This window comes from Natator depressus, chromosome 6 (genome assembly GCF_965152275.1).
Source record: "Natator depressus isolate rNatDep1 chromosome 6, rNatDep2.hap1, whole genome shotgun sequence".
Lineage (NCBI taxonomy): Eukaryota > Metazoa > Chordata > Testudines > Cheloniidae > Natator > Natator depressus.
In genome coordinates, this window is record NC_134239.1 from 6,474,578 (window position 1) to 6,491,588 (window position 17,011).

Consider the following 17,011-nt stretch of genomic DNA (forward strand, 5'->3'; position numbering starts at 1 on the left):
CCGCTGATTTGAAGGTATACATTGTCCCCAAATGTAAAATAGTTATGGGTAAGGACAAAGTCACAAAGTTCAGCCACCAGGTTAGCCGTGACATTATTGGGGATACTTGTGGCACCTTAGAGACTAACCAGTTTATTTGAGCATGAGCTTTCGTGAGCTACAGCTCACTTCATCGGATGCATAGCTACATAGGATACATCCGATGAAGTGAGCTGTAGCTCACGAAAGCTCATGCTCAAATAAACTGGTTAGTCTCTAAGGTGCCACAAGTACTCCTTTTCTTTTTTCTTTTTACGAATACAGACTAACACGGCTGTTACTCTGAAACCTATTATTGGGGATAGTGTTCTTGACGGCTTGTACTCCATCTTTGTGTGGAATGTTGGTGTAGAGGGCTTCTACATCCATAGTGGCCAGGATGGTGTTTTCAGGAAGATCACCGATGGATTGTAGTTTCCTCAGGAAGTCAGTGGTGTCTCGAAGGTAGCTGGGAGAGCTGGTAGAGTAGGGCCTGAGGAGGGAGTCTACATAGCCAGACAATCCTGCTGGCAGGGTGCCAATGCCTGAGATGATGGGGCGTCCAGGATTTCCAGGTTTATGGATCTTGGGTAGTAGATAGAATATCCCAGGTTGGGGTTCCAGGGGTGTGTCTGTGCGGATTTGATCTTGTGCTTTTTCAGGGAGTTTCTTGAGCAAATGCTGTAGTTTCTTTTGGTAACTCTCAGTGGGATCAGAGGGTAATGGCTTGTAGAAAGTAGTGTTGGAGAGCTGCCGAGCAGCCTCTTGTTCATATTCTGACCTATTCATGATGACAACAGCACCTCCTTTGTCAGGCTTTTTGATTATGATGTCAGAGTTGTTTCTGAGGCTGTGGATGGCATTGTGTTCTGCACGGCTGAGGTTGTGGGGCAAGTGATGCTGCTTTTCCACAATTTCAGCCCATGCACATCGGCGGAAGCACTCTATGTCGAAGTCCAGTCTGCTGTCTCAACCTTCAGGAGGAGTCCACCTAGAATCCTTCTTTTTGTAGTGTTGGTAGGGAGGTCTCTGTAAATTAGTATGTTGTTCAGAGGCGTGTTGGAAATATTCCTTGAGTCGGAGACGTCGAAAATAGGATTCTAGGTCACCACAGAACTGTATCATGTTCGTGGGGCTGGAGGGGCAGAAGGAGAGGCCCTGAGCTCCCAATGCAATGATGTGGCAGAAAGCACTACTGAAATCTTTGGAAGTATAAACAAGTGACTGGTGAGTAGGAGCAAGGAGGCCCTTTTATGTCTGTAGATGGCATTGGTGAGACTAGTACTGGAATGGTCGTGTCCAGTTCTGGTATTCACATTTTTAATAATGGGAGAAAGTGCAGAAAAGAGTCACAGCTGGAGAAAATGTCTTACAATGAGAGAATTAAAGAGCTCAATCTGTTTCTTTTATCAAAAAAAAGACTGAGAGGTGACTTGATTACAGTGTATGCATATCTTAATGAGGAGGAAATACCAAGGCCTAGAATGCACTTTAACCTAGCAGGAAAAGGCGTAACAGGAACCAATAGCTGGAAGTTCAATGCAGACAAAGTCAAGTTAGAAACAAGGCACAATTTTTTAACAGTGAGAGTGATAAACCATTGGAAAAAATTATTAAGGGAAGTCGTAGATTCTCCATCTCTTTATGTCTTCACATTTAGACTGGATGCCTTTCTGAAAGACCCTTTAGCCACACACAAATGATTGGGCTCAGTACAGGGTTAAATGAATGAGATTCTCTGGCCTGCGTTACACCGGAGGTCAGACTAGATGATCAGATGGGCCCTTCTGGTCTTAAACTCTATGAATCTGTGCAGGAAATGGAGCTTTCTCAGAGGCCTGTCCCAGATTGTGGAACAAATGCCCACAGGAATTAAGAACCAACAAAACCCTCAACACCTTCTACTCAAAGTGAAAGGTGTACTTCTTCTACCTTGCTTTTGCTAATATAAACACAGATCTCAGGATACAGGATTATATATTTTAGCAAAAAAGAAAAAAGGAGAAATAAAAATAAAACCCCACCAATTTCTCCTTAGGGAGAGGAAGAGAAAAAGAAACACATGACACTTTCTAGTCATATTGCTGAATGCTCTCCTGGAAGACACTCAAATATTATCATAGTGAAGGTGGTATACAAGCTTGAATAGAGTAGAATTAAAGGCTGCCTTTTAAAATTAACAGATGCAGATCAGTATAACTAAGAACACACTTTTCATGCTTCACAGGAGTTTAGGAGGGAGCCAGATAGTGGAATAGACAAAAAAATAACTGGGTTATAGCATAGGAAATGGAGGGTGTCTAATGCAACACCAGGGGGACTGGGAACTTATCGCTGGACAAAGAGTATATTAAATTGCAGCAGTGTGGCCACATCTCATCTGACCCTCCTGGTTTTAGCCCTATCCCCTCATATGTACCCACAGCTCTGCTGTATTGTTACACACCCCGCTGGGCTGTAGGCAGGTTTCAAGGATTCCCCTACAGCTCCACCCGCTAGCAGCCTCCCTGCCTCCCTTCTGGCTCCTAGTAACCAGGGATGGGCAGCTGTCCCTCAGCTCTCTCAGCCACACCCAGCACCCAACAACCAAGTACACACTCCAGCTGCCTTAGTAGCCACCCTCCGACACACCCACTATGCATCCACCTTGTTGTCTCAACATCCACCCCATCGCACCCAAATCCAGGTCCCCACTCACATTGTTGTTCCAGGACCCTCTCCATGCACCCAGCACCACCCCAAGTCTGCCATCCACCGAGTTGCCCAAGGCAACCAACAATAACATTTCCAGCTGCCCCAGGGACCTTTCCCTGAAGTTGTTTTTGCCATCCACCTTGGAGAAGAATCCTTGGGCATGTGTCATGGGGTCCTGGGGCCTTCTTGCTACCTGCTTCCAGAAATGTGACGGGATAGGGCCTTCCCACTTACACTTGCTTCCAGTGCTTTGGATGAATTGGTGCCTCCCTCTCCAACCTCTGCTACCACTCAGGAAGCCAATGGTTCTCTTAGCTATCTAAAATGTCACACGTAAAGCTGCACACAACTTGGCAGCCACAGCTATGCAGTTGGACAATAAGAACTTGATTTGAACCAGAGTTTGCACTGACTGGGGAATTGAAATCTGAGAGAAATCCAGTAGCAATTCAGTGTGTTTGGGTTCCAGGTATCCCAGAGGGCTCCTTAGAGTAGAGTTCTTCACCTGACTCCTGTGGATGACTCATTGTTCCTATTTAAATCAATGTTCCAAACATTATGTATTCTGTTACCAAGAATTCAGACATGTATTGTTTCTTCAAAATGGAATGAGTGGGAAAGTAAGACGTAAGATTCAGAAATAAAATAATTACAACATTGCATATTGACTGCCAGAGAGACAGTGCAAAAAAGGCGCTATGGGTCCTTAGCCAAGGGAAAATCTTGCGCTTTCCCAAGGGGAAAAATCTATGGGTGGTACTCCTGGAGAGATAAAAACTCCCTGAGGCCCCTTCACAGAATTTACTCTGAATTCTTTCACCAGAAGATGAGGTTTGCTCCATCCTGGACAAAGCAGAGAGTCTGTCTCCTAAACTGCATTGACCACCTGAGATTTATGGATATCCTGGGGGATCCAACAGAGACCCAGAGATATCTGCATATAGTCTTTGTGCCTGTACACTGGGTACAGGATCTCCTGCCCTTACAGGTCCCAGACAATATGAAACAGTGGAGCAGTGCTGTCAGACAGTCTCACAAAGACAACTGCCCCTGGAATCTCACTTTCAAGGGAAGTCCCTGCTGTGAGGGGTAAAGGCTGAGGCTGTTTCCTCAGATTTACATAGGGGACTGAGGGGGGGAAATAAGCATTCTGCAGCCTTGCCCCGGGCTTCCCAACTCCATCTCCTGTGTGGATCCTCTGTAGGGCCCTGGATGGGAGCAGGGACAAGGCTGCTTTGGCACCTGTACCTTTTCTACACGGGAATGGGGTTGAATGCAGAGGGTCTCTTCCATGAGCAATCCACCGCTTTGCTGTCTCTGTGCAAATTTCGGCTATCAGTGATGTAATTTCATAGATTCATAGATACTAAGGTCAGAAGGGACCATTATGATCATCTAGTCTGACCTCCTGCACAACGCAGGCCACAGAATCTCACCCACCCACTCCTGCGAAAAACCTCTCACCTATGTCTGAGCTATTGAAGTGCTCAAATCGTGGTTTAAAGACTTCAAGGAGCAGAGAATCCTCCAGCAAGTGACCCATGCCCCATGCTACAGAGGAAGGCGAAAAACCTCCAGGGCCTCTTCCAATCTGCCCTGGAGGAAAATTCCTTCCCGACCCCAAATATGGCGATCAGCTAAATCCTGAGCATATGGGCAAGATTCACCAGCCAGATACTACAGAAAATTCTTTCCTGGGTAACTCAAATCCCACCCCATCTAATAGCCCATCACAGGCTATTGGGCCTATTTACCATGAATATTTAATTACCAAAACCATGTTATCCCATCATACCATCTCCTCCATAAACTTATAGAGTTTAATCTTAAAGCCAGATAGATCTTTTGCCCCCACTGCTTCCCTTGGAAGGCTATTCCAAAACTTCACTCCTCTGATGGTTAGAAACCTTCGTCTAATTTCAAGTCTAAACTTCCTGGTGGCCAGTTTATATCCATTTGTTCTTGTGTCCACATTGGTACTGAGCTTAAATAATTCCTCTCCCTCTCCGGTATTTATCCCTCTGATATATTTATAGAGAGCAATCATATCTCCCCTCAACCTTCTTTTACTTAGGCTAAACAAGCCAAGCTCCTTGAGTCTCCTTTCATAAGACAAGTTTTCCATTCCTCGGATCATCCTAGTAGCCCTTCTCTGTACCTGTTCCAGTTTGAATTCATCCTTCTTAAACATGGGAGACCAGAACTGCACACAGTATTCCAGGTGAGGTCTCACCAGTGCCTTGTATAACGGTACTAAAACCTCCTTATCCCTACTGGAAATACCTCTCCTGATGCATCCCAAGACCGCATTAGCTTTTTTCACGGCCACATCACATTGGCGGCTCATAGTCATCCTATGATCAACCAATACTCCAAGGTCCTTTTCCTCCTCCGTTACTTCTAATTGATGTGTCCCTAGCTTATAACTAAAATTCTTGTTATTAATCCCTAAATGCATGACCTTACACTTCTCACTATTAAATTTCATCCTATTCCTATTACTCCAGTTTACAGGGTCATCCAGATCCTCCTGTAGGGTATCCCTGTCCTTCTCTAAATTAGCAATACCTCCCAGCTTTGTATCATCCGCAAACTTTATTAGCACACTCCCACTTTTTGTGCCCAGGTCAGTAATAAAAAGATTAAATAAGATTGGTCCCCAAACTGATCCTTGAGGAACTCCACTGGTAACCTCCCTCCAGCCTGACAGTTCACCTTTCAGTAGGACCCGTTGTAGTCTCCCCTTCAACCAATTCCTTATCCACCTTTCAATTTTCCTATTGATGCCCATCTTATCCAATTTAACTAAAAATTCCCCATGTCGCACGGTATCAAACGCCTTACTAAAATCTAGGTAAATTAGATCCACTGCCTTTCCTTTGTCTAAAAAATCTGTTACTTTCTCAAAGAAGGAGATCAGGTTGGTTTGGCATGATCTACCTTTTGTAAAACCATGTTGTATTTTGTCCCATTTACCACTGACTTCAATGTCCTTAACTACCTTCTCCTTCAAAATTTTTTCCAAGACCTTGCATACTACAGATGTCAAACTAACAGGCCTATAATTACTCGGATCACTTTTTTTCCCTTTCTTAAAAATAGGAACTATGTTAGCAATTCTCCAATCATACGGTACAACCCCTGAGTTTACAGATTCATTAAAAATTCTTGCTAATGGGCTTGCAATTGCTTGTGCCAATTCTTTTAATATTCTTGGATGAAGATTATCTGGGCCCCCCGATTTAGTCCCATTAAGCTGTTTGAGTTTCGCTTCTACCTCAAATATGGTAATGCCTACCTCCATATCCTCATTCCCATTTGTCATGCTACCATTATCCCTAAGATCCTCTTTAGTCTTATTAAAGACTGAGGCAAAGTATTTGTTTAGATATTGGGCCATGCCTAGATTATCCTTGACCTCCACTCCATCCTCAGTTTTTAGCGGTCCCACTTCTTCTTTCTTTGTTTTCTTCCTATTTATATGACTATAGAACCTTTTACTATTGGTTTTAATTCCCTTTGCAAGGTCCAACTCTACTTGACTTTTAGCCTGTCTCACTTTATCCCTCCATGTTCTGACCTCAATAAGGTAGCTTTCCTTGCTGATCCCTCCCTTCTTCCACTCCCTATATGCTTTCTGCTTTTTCTTAATTACCTCTCTAAGATGCTTGCTCATCCAGCTTGGTCTACAACTCCTGCCTATGAATTTTTTCCCCTTTCTTGGGATGCAGGCTTCCGATAGCTTCTGCAGCTTTGATTTAAAATAATCCCAGGCCTCCTCTACCTTTAGATCCATAAAGTCTTCAGTCCAATCCACTTCCCTAACTAATTTTCTTAATTTTTGAAAGTCAGCCCTTTTAAAATCAAAAACCCTAGCTGCAGATTTATTTTTATTAATCCTTCCGTTCAGTTTGAACTGAATTAGCTCATGATCACTTGAGCCAAGATTATCCCCTACAACCATTTCTTCTATGAGGTCCTCATTACTCACCAAGACCAAATCTAAAACGGCATCCCCTCTAGTCGGTTCAGCAACTACTTGCTGAAGGAATCCACCAGCTATCGCATCTAGGAAAATCTGAGCAATCTGAAAATCTGAAATCTGAAAATTATTACTAACACTCGTCCTCCAGTCTATATCTGGGAAGTTAAAGTCTCCCATGATCACACAGTTTCCATTAGTATTTACTTGATTAAAAACATTAAAAAGGGCTCTATCCATATCCAAATTAGATCCCGGCGGTCTACAGCACACCCCAAGCACTATCCCAGGGGAGGCTCTAATAGTTTTCTTCCCCAATTTAATTTTTGCCCAGACGGACTCAGTCATATCCATTTCATCGCTTCTTATTTCTTTACATTCTATCTCATCATCGATATACAGTGCTACTCCACCATCTTTACCTTTATTTCGGTCTTTCCTAAACAGCACATACCCTTCAATACCTGTAGCCCAGTCATGACTACTATTCCACCAGGTTTCTGTTATACCTACAATATCTGGTTTCACTTCCTGCACCAGTAACTCTAGTTCCTCCATTTTGTTACCTAGGCTCCTCGCATTAGTGTACAAACATCTTAATTTTTGCTGTTTGGCCTCACTCACATTCTGTACCCTATTAGGCACGGTTATTTTACTACCAGTATAACCTATTAGACTTGTATCTACACTGCCCTTCCTCCTACCTACGGCTGTATCCACTCTTTCTTCATTTTCTTTCCACTCAATGCTAAATTCTGGCGTGGAGATTACCTGGACATCTCCCAACCATCTCCCCCAAATTCCTAGTTTAAAGCTCTCTTAATCAGTTGTGCCAGCCTCCATCCTAGAAGTCTATTTCCTTCCCTACTCAGATGAAGTCCATCCCGAGAAAACTGTCCTCTGTCCATGAATGCCTCCCAATGGCCATACATCCCAAAGCCCTCCTTATAGCACCACTGCCTGAGCCATCTGTTGATAGTCATAATCTTGTCACACCTTTGTTGCCCTTCTCTAGGAACAGGCAGAATCCCACTAAAGATCACCTGAGCCTCAATTTCCTTAAGCGTCCTCCCGAGCCTAGCATAGTCTCCCTTAATACTTTCCAGCGAGAATCTAGCCGTATCATTTGTTCCCACATGAAGGATAATTAGGGGATTCTTTCCCGCACCCTTTAGAATCCTTTTCAACCTCAGGTCTACATCCCGTATCTTAGCACCTGGAAGACAGCACACCCTCCTATTTTCTGGATCAGCTCTGGTTACAGGCCTATCTATTCTTCTCAGTAAAGAGTCCCCAATCACATAGACCTGCCTTTTCCTAGTGATGGTGCTATTCTCCAGTCTATCCCCTGTTCCCTCTGGCTGCAAGTTCTTTCCATTCCCATTCTCCCTTGTAATCCTTTTTAACCCATCCTGTATCCTCCTGGGGCTCATATTTGGTGTAATCTCCATTAACTCTTCCCCCTTTTCCTATAGGACTAGCCGCTCTTCTCTTCTTCCTTGCCCTTCCACCTTCAGTCACTACCTGCTGAGCCCCTTCTTCATTTTCCAACTCTGAAAACCTATTCCTAAGCTCTCTTTCTCCTTCACTAGCCCGTCTTTTCCTCTGCCTAGTTCTTTTAGTCACATGCTTCCACTGACCACTTTCCTCACCCAACAGTCTCCCCTCAGAATTCTTCAGTCCTCCTTCTATCTGCAAGTCTGAGCTTTTCCCTTCAGCTGCCTCATGTCTTTGCTCCATAATCTGCTCAAACCTCTTCCTAAACTCTACCAGACTTTCCACCTGCATCTCCAATCCTCGGATCTTTTCCTCCATCAGCTCTATCAGATGGCATTTGATGCAGACAAAACTCTTACCAGGTAGCCCCTCGAGGATCATATACATACTGCTGCTTCCACATCCAGTCATCTTCATTGTGTCTTCCACTACATGGGTCACTCCCTCTGCTGCCTCTGTATCTGTCATAGCCTTCCCACCTAAATCCTGTTAATCTGGGAAACACAAACCACCCCAAAACACCACCCCCCACAGCAAAACCAAACCCCACACAAGTATCACAATACGAACTCCCCTTTCAAACTCCCACTGAAACGCCCCTGTTTACAGCTCTGTTTGCTGGCTCCTGTGCCGCTGCAGCTGCTTCCCCTGTGACTGTCCTCCTGCTGTCAGCCTCATTCACGGGTGGGGGAGGGCCCCCACTCATGTGATAGGGCCCATATTCAGGTGGATGAGTCCAAAATCAGGGGCACAGCGTGCTTATGTATGGGGACAGGGCTGCTATCGGGGGACAGCCTCCCTCCCTTTCAGGGAGGAAAAGGTCTCATATAAAGGTCTCATATAACAGAGCGTTTTGCCTTCTGTCCCACAAGGCCAGTCACAGTTTTTTCTCTGTTGCATTTCTGATCAGATGTCTTTTAGGATTTCTGATCATTTGAGGGGATATTTTCCTGCACTCCCTCATATTTAGGACACTGGAGTAGAAAGAGTCTCCTGTCTCAGTCTCTCTCCTCTGTCGTGCTGGAAGCGCAGTCATTCCTCTCTGGACTTGGATTGCTTTATGCCTCCTAATTCTCTCCTCTAGTTTGTGGTCACTGATTCTGTAACCGGAGACAATCTGCCCTCGTCCTGCCCAGGTCACTGTAGTGAAGCTGCTAGGGTGACCGGTCTCTGCAGGGTTCTGCAGCAGTCCCGCTCGTTGCTATTTTTTTATTTCTTTTCCCAGTGACTGATGTGTTGGAGTTTTAGTTGCTGGTCTAGCATTCTGAGCACATCTTGGTTTGGATCACTCGTTTCTGGCTGTGGATTTAATAGAATTGGCTCAGCTCTGCTCCGCAGCTGCTGGTGCTGAAGTCCCCATGCACTGACCTGCAGGCGGAGGGTTTCTATGAGGGTTTTACAGTAGTCAATATAATCCGTTCTTAGCTTTGGGGCCCAGATCTCACTCCCATGTAGCAGAATGGGTTGGATGTTGCTCTCAGACAGTTTTAGCAGCAGTTTCACTGGGGAGCGGTATCTATTTAATTATTTATGTATGGCGTAGATACCCTGCAGCACTCTTCCTTGCAGTGTTTTGACAGATGATCTGAAACTTCCTGATGTGTTTATTATCAGGCCCTGTACATATAATACAGGGTATGTTCAATCTCCATGTCTCTCTAATACGATTTATAGACTAATAGACTTGAAGGCCAGAAGGGACCATCATGATCATCTAGTCTGACCTCCAGCACTTTGCAAGGCACAGAACCTCACCCACCTCTCTGTTTTGATTGTTTTCAGGCTTTACCTGGAAAATCATGATTTTTATTTTTACTGTGTTGACCTGGAACACAGCAGTCTGTTTCATATGTATTCACCCAGACCTCGATCCAGTCAGGTCACTCTCATTCCACACAGCCCATCCCCAGGTCACTTATGCTATTTAAAGTCCCAGCTTGCTCAGAGATTCACTTTTAAATGTGCCTTACATTGCTCACTCAATATTCAAATAGTGATGATTCTCATTAGGGGACGTAATGGCTTTTCTTCTGCAAACTTTTAGTGATATGAACGCTATGCTGTACTGCACAGAATGCACACAGCCTTCCTCTAGTTAACTTTCACTCCTAACTTTGTCTAATGGAGTAGAGCAGGGGCAGCAGATAGGACTCTTAAGGAATAGAGTCTAGTGGTTAGAGCAGTCCTGGGTTCTATTTTTAGCTCTGGGAGGGAAAACCTAGTAATTAGAGCAGGACTAGGAGTCAAGGCTCCTGGTTCTGTCCCTGACTGGGAAAGGAGTAAGTCTAGTGGTTAAAACACCATGGCTGGGAGTTAGGCCTGCTGGGTCCTACTCCAAGCTTTGAAAGGGAAGTGGAACCTAGGGATTTAGAACAGTGGTGGAGAATGGGAGTCAGGACTCCTGGGTTCTATTTCTGACTCTGGGAGGGGACTGGGGTCTAATGGTTAGCAAATGGGTAACTAGGAATCCAGATTCGTGGGTCCTATTCCTGGCTCTGCCACTGACTTGTTTGACTGTGGGCACCACCTGAACTAGTATCTCACTTTTATTTCATTCTCCCCAAGACTATTTCTGGGAATCAGAGTTGCTGGCTGAGATCAGTGAAAGATCCTGGCACCCATTAAGTGTGAAGCCTTTTGGGAGATTGTCATGCAATAACATGATTCCAGCAGTTGGGGCTTTAAGAAATACATTAAAATCACGGGACTGTTTACATTAAGGAAATTTGCAAAGGTTTTGCTACACTACTGGAAATTCCCCTTCCCCGCCACAATATAAATATTCTGAACTGGTGCAATTTACTTTGATAAATTACCTAGCCACATCAGCATAAACTCCACTACTTCAAATTATCTAGTTACATTGGCGTAGCTATGCTAGTGCAAATTTCCTAGTGTAGACAGGCTTGAAGAGAAGCTGTTATAACTGTCCTAAACGAGGAAAGGGCCTGTCCCTGTCCTGACTACTTCACTCTCTCTCATTGGTATTTACTGAGAGCAGTGGGTGTGGAGGCTGCTTTACAGATTTGTGTCAACACTCGGATACCATGGTAATGAGTGCAGTATAGTAACACAGGGAGAGAGAAGCAGAGGGCCCTGTTCCAAGGAGTCCTGCTCTAAATCAATCCCACAACTCAGTGGAGAAGATGGCAAACTGTGGGGATCTAGGTGAATGTTGGGGGCAGAGGCAGGGGGAATCCAGAGGCCCAGAGGAGAAGGAGTGAAGGGAGCTGCTCCTGGGAAGGGTTATTTTCCCTTTCAATGACAGCTCCTCCCAGAGATTAGCACTTCAGGCCACTTCCTCAGGGAGGAGATTTTAGAAGTTTGAAGACAAGGAGTGGGGGACTGTTCGTCTCAATATGGTGGTTGCCCTCAAAGTAGGGGAAGGTCTTTGTGGTGCACCGTCGGCTGTAACTGGTGGAGTATCGGTGGAATTTAACGGTGCTGTGCCCAGGGCTGGCACCCTGTTCTTGGGCTGCTGGGGATCAGTTCAGTCTCCAATGCTGGTCAAAGCGGAGGTCTGAGGGCTGCACACAAGCTACTATGACCACTCCAGCTGTCAGGAACAGCCAACATGAGGAACTCCCTGACCACGCTCACTTCCTTCCATCACCCTCCTGCTCAGGGCACGGAACAGAGATAGAACGTGGACCTAGTTTCAGTGGGGCCGCACTTGCCAGCAATGCCCTCTTACGTGTGCAGTGCAGCCACATTGTGCCGGCAGAGCAAGTGGACAGTGGTCACAATGCAACCATGACGTACACAGCCCCACATAGGTTTCTGTCTGTGAGGGGGCATGAGATCAGCAGGTAGGAAGGGGGCCAATGAGTCCCACAGGGATTGATGTCTCATCCAATCTTATTTAATACTTGCATTAATGGTGTAGAGGAGAATGGCATAAACACAGACCCCCACCTTTCTCTGCACACGTTGAGACCAGGTCCTCTGAGGTGGCTGGCAGGACACTCAGTCACTTACATTCCAACTAGCCCTGCTCTCTTTGCCCGAGGGGACTGGGTTGTCTTTACAGTTACAGAGTTGCTGGATTTCTGGACAGACTCCATCATTATCAGATGAGAGCTGCACTCTACACACAAGTTACTATACGCAGATAAACAATGAAGCAATCTCATATCCTAGCAATTATCAGGCTCACCCAGATCCCCACTTTTCACTCTGCCTCCCCACACTGCACTCTTACTGGCCTTCCACTTTCAGTTCCTTTGTTTTCTGGCCATTTCTGGGAAATGGAGTATCTGGCTCTTTTTGATAAATGCTCCCTTCTTATTCAGAGTTGGGATGCTCTGTGTCATCCCCTCAGGTGCTGGATAACGTGCTCAGATCTCCTGTTCTGCCTCCTCTAACACCCCCAAGTAAACATGAGGAAGGACCATTTTCTCATTGCATTACCCTCCCCTTCTCTTTACTCGAAAATATGTATGTGTGCGCATGTGTCATCAGTGTGTACATGTGTCCATAGGACTGATTCTCCTTCCTTTCTCACCCCTAAGACCTCCTTCTACCACAGCCAGAACTGGGAGATTGGCCTATTACCTCCTCCCAGGAGACAAGCTATCCATTTTCATTTAGCCCATTGAGAAGCTGTAGCGCCTTCCTGCTTTGGAGTGACGGCTGCTGAAGCAGATTCCAGTCGCACAGCAGGAGTAGATCTCTACTGCAGTTCAGTGGGTTCCTGGCTGCCCCTGTGGGCTCACTATGTGGCCTGAGGTTGTATCAGGCAGCCAGCAATATCTGATCTATCCATGCTCCTCTGTGAACAGCCCAGATGGTTTCCCATTTCTGGGATATTCATGCATCTTTGGTGCCCTCTAGCACACCAGTGTCCACATTCTCCCTCATGGAACCAAACATTTGGTCCTAAGGATCGATAAGGAGCAGCAGCTCCAATCCCAGCTCACTTCTTTCATGATTGCCAGGTAGCAAGTCTTGGAACAACTAGTTCCCTGAGTGCCTACTTTGTGGCCTCCCTTTCACCAGGTAGATCTTTAACTGTTGGTCAGTTGGTTTAGCTCTTACTTATTACAACCAATGTAGTTATACTTTAGGATTCGTTCGGTAGCTGAGTCCCACCCTCAGCTGGGATTCCTGCCCCTGCTTCATCCAGGCTTCCCCAGCTATGCTCCAGGTCCAACCAGTCTGTGTCCCGTCCAAATGAGGATCCTCCTCCAAACACTCTGGCCAGCCCACCCCAACCACGCTTCCTCCAGCACAGGGATGAAGTGTATCTTTATTCAGTTTCTGGATTTCAGATGTTTAAATTTGTGTTATATTCATTCAACCAGATCCCAGATCACATGGATGGCCAGGGAGAGGGGCTCTGACACAGCAAGAGGAGCAGGATGCCCCAGATTCCAGAACACATAGCAGGCAGGAAGAAGGGCTCAGATCCCTGCAGAGGGGTAGGGCGTCCCTGGATACAAGAACACGTGTGGAAGGGGACAAGTCAGGGCTAACAGGCCCCTCCCACCTTAAATCCCCAACTTCCTCTGATACCTCTCACATTCTCTGACCCCGCCCTTCTCACCTCCCTTTCCCCCAATCCTTATCCCATTCCCCCATACCTAACCCCTGACCCATCTTCCTTCTCTTCCATTTCCATGTGTCCCCCTCCTAACCATATCCCCATCCCTCACTGCAGGCCCAAACCCTGTCCCCCTATTCCCACCTACTCTTGCACCCCTAATCACCCCTCACCTCCCTGGGAGCATTAGTTTGTGTAGTTTATTTTCTGTTCAAAAATAGTTTCAGCTTGTTTTGTTGATTCTGCTGTACTCGGATTACATTTCCCTACAGTAAAAATCCCCTTTTATTTCAGATTTCTTCATTGGGTTGGATTTGAACTCACAGAGACTGGGGCAGGTTGAAGCTTAGAATTAATGACTGTGATATTCCCTAACAGGTACTGAGGTGCTGTAAGGCAGAGGTAGTTTTCTAGATAGTTAACCTAGCTTGTCATTTAGCGCAAGAGGCTTCTGACGAGCTAGGCTAGAGTGGCAAAATCTTTTTCAAATAATTTTTTAATTTGATTTTCCCCCAAGGGCTGGTGGTTGCCATCCCCTCTCTTGGGGTAACTGTCGAGTGTTGAATTTCTTGATGCAACGACCTGAGCCCTGGTTTGAGCTCTATCTGTGAGCACAAAAAGGTTGCCAAAAGCTCTCACGTTTAAGAAATTGTTTTTGGAGGAGCGACTATACCTCAGGAAGCCCTTGGTCAAATGTCTCCAAATCTGGATTACTAACAGAACCCCACATCCCTATGAAGCAAGGCAATCTGAGTAACCCTGTAAATTTTAGGGCACTTAGAAAAGTGAGCTTTCAATGGAAACATTGTCCTAACCTTAACTATAGCAGGGCTGTCACTCTGCTATAAAACCTTGAGAAATCACCATCTCTGAAGACTCAGGGCCATCTGAATTCCTGGGTGTATTCCTTACATAAAAAGACTATGAAAAGAAAACAAGATCCTTGAGACTGTCCTGATTTTCCTGTTTTCCCAGACAGATTTCATCCTGGCTTTTCTTCAGGAGGAGGATGGTGCCTTCACACCCAGGGTCACACACCACAGGCATATAGATGGAACACCCATGAAAAGCAGAGACAGGGCAAATAAGAATAGTTCTCAGTAAACTGCGGGGGAGCTGGCCAGGTGAAATGGGAGATGATGTTACATACTCTCGGGTAAAGATGATACTTGGACAAGTTATATTCTCAGATGATTTTATTCTAAGAACCGCAAATTTGCACCATTACCTCTATCTCAGACATGCGTTTCTGAGCAATGGAAATATTAAAATCAGCTTCTTACTGAAGTGCATGTATCTGAGGAACTCCTTCACCAAATACTCCCATTCTTGAACCTCTAACTCTGTCCCTGGCACAAATGAGAATCTTCAAGCCAATCAGTGTGTGCCTGTGGATTTAAGAGCACTTTGAAAGATCAGCTTTTACACCAGAAGCTTTGTTTTCTGGCAAAAAATCCAAAAGCAGAGCTTCCAGGTGAAGCAGGCAGAGAACTTAATGAGCCCAACACATGTTCTCAGAAAGCTTCTGCGGAAAGTACTCAAGAGTCTCAGTTTACAGGTGTGGCTCCAGAGCAATGGCACAGCAGATCACCTTGATCCACATGTGAGCTCAGGTGACAGACACTTTGGCTTGCAACAGAGCCCCAGGTGTGTGCCAAAACATATTAGAAGAACGGGAAAATGCTGATATATGATGGTTGTGCCTCAGGATCCCATTGTTGAAAAGACCCTAATTTTGGACTAACCCTACCGCAAGACCTGAGGAGACGCAGCAAATTTCAAGGCAATCTAAGTACGCACATGGATTATAGAGCACGTAAGAAATGTCAGCTCTTAAACGGTAAACTAGTTTCAACCTTAAGTACAGTGGAGCTACCATGCCACTATAAGCCCCTTTGATTAGCTGCCCGAAGGTACTGATTTATTTATGTCAAGTTAAAAATGTGACAATTGGAAATTCAACATTAAATTCATGAAACAAAATCAATCAGTGGTATCTCCCTCCGCAGACGCCAACAAACTCAACCAACAATAAAACTCCCAAAGATATTACAAGGCCCATACCCAACCCAGCCCTCGCTACAACCGTCTATCTGCAAAAGCTCTAGGAAATAGTTATGTCTCGGCCACCCTGCCCTGGATCCCACATATTGCTGCAAAATGCCAGGCAGGGGCCCTTACTCAGATGAACTCTATATACAGCACTAGGGATGCATACATCTGCGCAGGCCCTGGAATCCTCACCCCATTCTCCTTCCATAGCGGAAGAGCACCACCCCCCTCTCCAGGAAACCCTTATGTCCAAGAGGTGGAGGCAGCATTTGAATCTACTAAGTAGGAATTGAGTTGGGAACAAATCCCCCTGTTCAGTGTTGCAGCAATTACATTCTTAACGTGGAAAAATGATTTTTTAAAATCGGACACACTGACACCACTTACCCTGTCCTGAGTATTGTATGTGCTGTTGGAAATCAGGAAACAGGCTTTGTAAACTCTCCAGAAATTGCTTACAGGTCAGTTCCCCCTTCCGCTGGATCACATCCAACAATATTCTTCTTTTGTCCTCTGCATCCTTTCCTTCGTTGATTCGATGGTAGTCCTGCTGTGTGATCATCAACTGGCCACCTTACCAGCATTGTTTTGAAGTAATTTGACCAGGTTATTTTGTTCCCTGCATATCATCTCCAAGGCCTTTTCATCAGTGGCCGCTGTTACCGAGTCCCATGGTCTGGAACAATAATTCACTATTAAATATATATATTATTTTTTCCCTAAGGATCAAGAAATAAACATTTGAAGCCGCTAAAGCTAGACTACATTTAATGTCTGGGGAACTGATTCTTTCAGTAAGATATAATCAAGAAGTCAAACAGTTGTAGAGAGACAATGGCCAGTTGCAGCTGTTTTCTCTCCTAGCTAGATTGATGTGCTCCACTCACCAGAATGAGTTAAATTGTGACCATTTCAGGTCACAGCAGCTCATGCAAGGTTCCCTTTAAGGGGCTGTGCATGAATTTCAGAAATGTAACATTTTTTTCCTTTCAAAGTAACTTTCTAGGGGGGAGTTGAAAGGGCAGTTACAGGAAAAGGGAAGCTGAGCTCAGCAGAGATTTCCACATACTCCTGGATTCGCTCACAAGAGTAAAAATATTGTGCTCACTGAAATGAGCTGAAACCTATCACGAACCATTTGTTGGCTGGGCTGCCTGACATACAATGTGTATGATAATCAAGGTGGGCCATTTCCAGCACAAATGGGGGGAGAAAACCTGGATTTG

At 45.3% G+C, this 17,011-nt stretch overlaps 1 pseudogene; it reads right to left on the reverse strand.

Annotated features, from left to right (window-relative positions):
• LOC141988518 (olfactory receptor 5AR1-like) overlaps nt 1-16,303 on the reverse strand; it is a 30,478-nt pseudogene extending 14,175 nt beyond the window's left edge.
• Nucleotides 16,304-17,011: the final 708 nt, after the last annotated feature.